This window comes from Mus pahari, chromosome 9 (assembly GCF_900095145.1).
Source record: "Mus pahari chromosome 9, PAHARI_EIJ_v1.1, whole genome shotgun sequence".
Classification (NCBI taxonomy): domain Eukaryota; kingdom Metazoa; phylum Chordata; class Mammalia; order Rodentia; family Muridae; genus Mus; species Mus pahari.
Window position 1 is genome coordinate 59526669 of NC_034598.1, and position 6610 is coordinate 59533278.

A 6610-nucleotide genomic window follows, 5' to 3' on the forward strand; every position below is an offset into this window, starting at 1 on the left:
CCCCCCCCCGCTTGGTGCTTTCAATCAGGATGTAAACTCCATAGCTACTATTCCAGGGCTATGCCATGACAGTCATAGACTCTAATCCTTGAAACTAACTACTGATACTCCCCCAATAAATGCTTTTAAAAATAAGTTGCCGTAGTCATGGTGTCTTATCACAGCAATAGAAAAATAAGGACAAAGTCAACTCGTTTGATACTCCTGTAAATGTGCTTCAGACTGTGAGCTCCATCTTTTTCCTAACGAGTGTTCTACCTGCTGCTGCACATTGCAGCTGATAGAATTCCTTCCTTGCAAAAGGCCCCAAACATGAAGGGCTTTCTTAGATGTCTCCTTTACACCACAGCCCAATCTTTCATCAACTCCTGCTGGTGCCACCTTTGAGATTTATTCAGACCCCACCCTCTCCCCCCCCACACCCGTGTCTACCTCCCGAGAGCTGCCATCTTCATCCTCCTGGGTTCTACTCACAGCTGGTCCCCTGCTCTATACTTTCCCCTTCACAGTTTATTTTGACACACAGCAGAGTGATCTTATTAAAAGCTAAGTAGGAAAAACCATTAGATCGTTTAGGAGAATCAGTGATGTTCCTCACTAACTTTATTAATATGGAATGAAATTACATGTAGATTTATATTTTCCCCTTGGCAATTCCATTTCCAGGAACCCCTCTAAAGCATACCTATGAATGACCTCCTCAGGGGTCAAAAGGCAAACTGACTTTGGGTCTTTAACCTGTTCCTAGTTAAATGTTTGGTCTTAGCAGCCTTGCCACAGAACCTCAGAGAAGCCACAAGGGCAGAATGTTTATAGACTAAGACCTGTTATGGCTGGATCCGACTAGAACTAGTGGGGTGTGAGGTGGCCACATATATGACATACAGGCTAGGGGAGACAGTTGATAAGGGGAAGCCTCAGAAATGCCCCCAGAGAAGCTCCCAGAATCAACTCAGATGGTAGACAGCCTGTCAGAGCAAAACCTTGACAGTTGCTTTCAGATGTGTTATAAAAATCATTGGGGTTGGGGGGGGTCACACAATTGCACCTTACATTGTTTGTGTCCCAGCTCTGCTGCAGATAACTCATCGGATGTGGGACATCTTTAACAGTTGCCTAGGTTACTTTGCAGAAATTTGAAAGCTGTTTTGGGGGCCTTGCCTTCAACTGGCTGAGCCATCTTTCCAGCCCAAAAGCTGTTGGTAAAAAACAAAAACAAAAACAAAAAACAAAAACAAAAACCCAAATAATCACCCCCCAACAACAACAATAACAAAAACCCTCTTACTTTGGGGGTCTAGAGAGAGAAGGCTCCTACTGCTGGAACACAGAACCTGAGGTTGGTCTGAGTACTGGGTCTGATACCCTCTTCTGGCCTCTGTGGGTACTGCGTGCACATACAGGCAAAATCCTCATTTATGTGCAATAAAGCAAAAGTAAATGAATCTTACACACACACACTCACACATACTCATACACACTCATGTACACACAGACAAGCACAAACACACACAGTCACAAACACACTCCTCACTGATAGCTAATAGGCACTGAAATTCGATGAAAGGTGTGGCATTTCTGTCACCAAATTGTATCTCTCTCCTTAAACTTTGAGCCACATTCTACTCTTCTCTTCATGTCGATCATTGGAAACTGTTCAATACATTGAAAAAAATATAAAACAGAGGGTGCGCTGGGCCTGCTGCTGTTGGAGCTGGTATGTGTTTCTTTCACTTTTGCCCTAGTGCATTCTTAGCAGCTCGGGCACCTAGCAGAGTCCTTCATCCTCACTGCAAGGTCAGGAGGTTTATGCAAGCCAGCGAGTAGCTTAGCAGCTCCTAGGTGAAGTCGACCACCCACTCGCCTACAAATCTCAAGGCTAGAGTATTTGTGTACAAGAAGGAAAACATCTTTTGAACTCTTGACCATAATCAGTGGACCATTACCAAACTTTAGTCCACTCCAGGTGGAAAAAAAAAATCAATAGAAACAGAGTTAAGGTGGGCCAGGGTCTGCCAGGGGATTTCCTGGCCTGCCGAGGCATGGAATGATAAGAGAGGGTGCACCTGGGGCTCATGGTGAGGGGCTGAAGATTCTGCTGGTGGAAGGAACAGGGTGGATTTTTGAGTGAGAGAAAAATGTCTTATGTGTGTATATCAGCAAAATTGTTTCTGTGTGGCTTTGCTGCCCGTGGTACTGTAATATTAAAAAAGTAATGAGAAATAACACACTGCTGCTGTGGTAATGGCCTGCAACCCTCCCATACCTGTCTCTTGCAACTTTTTACTCTATTTCCTATAGTCAGCCTCGCCTTCCTCCTACACCCAGGACTGTTTGACTTCATACTGGCCAGACAGGCACAGGTAAGGATAAGTAGAAATTGAAATCCTTATATCTTGCTAGCAAGGACTGGAAATGTTGGTAAAATTGTTATAGATATTGTATTGGTGGTCCCTCAGAAAGTTAACGATCACCCTGTGGTCTGATGAACAGTGAGGTCCCATAGACCCTGAGGCACTATAGGCTATTGACCTTGCTTTTGGTTACGGTCAAGAACTTGAGGGTAAGAAATCAAGACTGGAGCTGGGCGATAGTGGCACATGCCTTTAATCCCAGCACTTGGGAGGCAGAGGCAGGCAGATTTCTGAGTTCGAGGCCAGCCTGGTCTACAGAGTGAGTTCCAGGACAGCCANCAGATTTCTGAGTTCGAGGCCAGCCTGGTCTACAGAGTGAGTTCCAGGACAGCCAGGGCTACACAGAGAAACCCTGTCTCGAAAAAAAAAAAAAAAAAGGAAGAAAGAAAGAAAGAAAGAAAGAAAGAAAGAAAGAAAGAAAGAAAGAAAGAAAGAAAGAAAGCAAGCAAGCAAGCAAGCCTGGCTGTTCTACAGAGTGAGTTCTAAGACAGCCAGGGCTACACAGAGAAACCCTGTCTCAAGAGAAAAAAAGAAAGAAAGAAAGAAAGAAAGAAAGAAATGAAATGAAATCAAGACTGGTACTCACCTGGACGCCTCATCCCTACTGTGTTAGAAGATACTATGTATAGACCAGACAAGAAACGTCACCAGGAGTTATAACGTGCTGTGAACATTGTGACCTAGGGAAGTGACTGGGCTGGCAAGGCATGCCCACAGGCACAACAGCGTCGTGAGCCAACCACTTTTTGATTGGATTTAAGTCTCACTTTGGAAGATAAAACCCTGCTAAATGAACATAGTATTAAACTGAGTCTAATGATGTGCAGTTAAATCCATAAGTAGATGTGTTTGCTCCCCACGTCCTTGCTGCATGGTTTGTCGTGCCTCCCAATGTTAAAAGCTGCTTACTTAGTCCTCACTGTCAGAGTGTTGGGTGGTGGGGCCTCCTGAGTGGCTTAGCGTAGCTATGACAGAGTCATTAGAAGACCAAGCTTAGCTCCTTAGGCTCTCTTCCTTGCATGAGTTGGCTTGTCTTACAATGTCACGCAGTGCCATGGCACAAGGGCCCTTGCTAAGTGCCAGCACCGTGCCCTTCAGCTTCACACCCTCTTTATCAAGCACCCAGTCTGACCTTCTGCTACAGCGACAGACTCTTAGATGCTTTATTTTCTGGCGCATCTCCAAATATTCAGGCTAAGTTTATGTTTTTCTTGGAATCAGCATTTCTCCAGAGGATTTACTTGCTCGGTCCTGGGATGTGCACAAAGTAGATACAGAATTGATAACCTCTGGGAAAAACTAACTAGATAGAGAATAGTTTTTGTGTACTTTTTTTATTGCCTTGAATATTAGATTATACTGTCAAATAGCACATTCTGGAGTCGACATCATGTTAGAACAATACCTTTCAAGAGTCAAGCAAGGAAAGTCCATGGGATGTTGAAGATGGGAGAGGGAGGAATATGACAACTGGATATTGGTCTAACTGGGGCACTTACGAGACAAGTGATAGAATTAATAAATAACATTTACAGGTTAATTAACAGAGTTGGCCAGGCTTGGGGGTTGTCTTAGTCACAAAACATCAGGACCAAGAAGCAAGTTGGGAAGGAAAGAGTTTATTCAGCTTACACTTCTGCATTGCTGTTCGTCACCAAAGGAAGTCAGAGCAGGAACTCACACAGGGTAGGAACTTGGAGGCAGGAGCTGATGCAGAGGCCATGGAGAGATGTTCCTTACTGGCTTGCTTCCCCTGGCTTGCTCAGCCTGCTCTCTTATTGAACCCAGGACTCCCAGCCCAGGGATGGCTCCTTCCTCACTGATCACTAACTGAGAAAATGCCTTACAGCTGGATCTCACAGAGGCATTTCCTCAAGGGAGGCTCCTTTCTCTGCGATCACTTCAGCTTGTGTCCAGTTGTGCTAGCACAGGAGTGAAGTTTACTGGCAGAGCATATGCCTAGCATGTGTGAGAGCCTGGGCTCCATCCCCAACACTGACAAACAGACAGACAAACAGCATACTGCCAAAGCTAGCTTCCTGTTTGTGATCATAGTACCTGTTGGTAAGATATTAACAGTATGTGAAATCAGGTGAAGAATCTTTGTGGACTGTGTGCTGTTTTTTTTTTTTTTTTTTTTTTTTTTTTTTTTTTTTTTTTTAACAGTTCTACCTTAAAGCGTCCTAATTACAAAGTTCAAAACATAAAAAGTTTTTTTTTTTTTTCTAACAAGGTCTCAACCTTATTTTTCTATCCCTCCCCTCAAAACCCACAAAATTTGACCATTTTCTTAGTCATGACCAAAAAGCAAGTAGAAGAGGAAAGGGGTTATTTCAGCTTGCAATTGTGGTCTACCATGAGGTGGGGTGAGGTTGTCTGGAAATACCTTTCCAGGTGAAGAGGAAAAGCCAGAACCTGGGGAAGACAAATGACTGTTAGGCAAGTTCTGAGGCATTAGGGGCAGTCTACATCCACCCATAGCAATCAGACAGAGAGCTAGTTGAATAAATTCACCAGTTTAACTCTGCTTTATCAGACCCAATGCCCCAACCCTTTTAATACAGTTCTTCATACTGTGGTGACCCCCCCACCCCCAGCCATACAACTATCATCCTCGATACTCCACAGCTATAAATTCTCACCTTCGGAATCACTATGTAAACATCTGTGTTTCCTGGAGGTCTTACCATCCCCTCCACCCCCACCCCAGTGAAAGGATTGGAAATCGATGCCTTAGATCTTCCAAGCCCTTCCTAGGGCCTTCCATTGACCAATCAGAAGTGAGATGTCGGTTTAAACATGTCTGCCTCAGGGCCTACTGTGTGCAGAGCAGGCAGGAGACTGTATGTGGAGGAACCAAGGAAAACGTCGCCCACCTGACCCTTCTCGCTTTATAAATAGGAACGAGCATCTAAGACGTGAAATTCATCCAAGATCGCACCCAAAAGAGCCGTTTGGTAGAGTCGAAACTCACTGGTTTGCTTGTGGGAAGATCTAGGTCCTTGTGCCTCCACCAGGCCACTAACAGGGCCTTAATTTCCATACTAGTTAATGGGGGTGGGTGGGGGGTGGGGGGTAGGGGTAGGGGGGTGAAGCAGTGGCCTTCAGACTGATGTTCATTTACTTCTGGGTAGATATGAGTTACTTAAAAAAAAAAAGCCTTTGTTAGTGTGTATTGTAGAAGGCAGAGTTTCATAATGATTTTTTTAAAAAAAGATTTATTTATTTTATGTAATGTGAGTACATTGTTGCTGTCTTCAGACACACCAGAAGAGGGCATCTGATCTCATTACAGATGGTTGTGAGCCACCATGTGGTTGCCAGGAATTGAACTCAGGACCTCTGCAAGAGCAGTCCGTCCTCTTAACCCCTGAGCCATCTCTCCAGCCTGATAGTGATGTTTTTGTGTAAGCACACCATGGACTTTGGCCATAGTCATTCTCCATTGTTCCCCCTCCTCCCCCTCCTCCTCAGGTAGTCCCTCTCCTATATTATGTCGTATTTGGTCTTCACACGGGCACACATGCCCACACATGCCCACACACGCATACACACACGCACACACGCCACACACACGCACACACACACACGCACACACACACGCACATACACAGTCACACACACACACACACACAGTCACACACAGCACTCAGGTTCTACAGAGGGGAGAATAGGTGTGTAACATTTCTCTTTCTTGGCCTGGAACATTTCACTAACATGGCTCTCTCCAGGTCTATTTATTGTCCTGTAAACTATGGGATTTCTTTCCTCCCTGTGGCTGGATCAAACTCCATCCTGTGTAGATATAGCACACTTCATTCACTCATCTGATGCTCCTAGATTGATGCTATGGCCCATGGTGCCTACGTACTGACACGGCGTCTAAGGGGGGCGGTGAGGATGGGTTTAAGGGTTTCAGACACAGCTTCTTCCCCTGCCTTCTGGTTTTAAAACCAGTGCGCTTTCTCTCCTTTCTAAATGGCTCTTCTCCCACTTGACCAAAGGAAAGCTTGCTTGTCAGTCATTTTCTGGGGTATGAAATTTCGGTGGAACCAACTGATTTGGAAAACACATAGCCTTTTGGATTACTGTGACAGCACATGGGGGTGGGATGGGGTTGGGAGTGTTCTAAGAACTATTGAGAAGAGCCGTGGTCACTTACAGGGGATGCACACCGTACACAGTTGTTCTGAGAA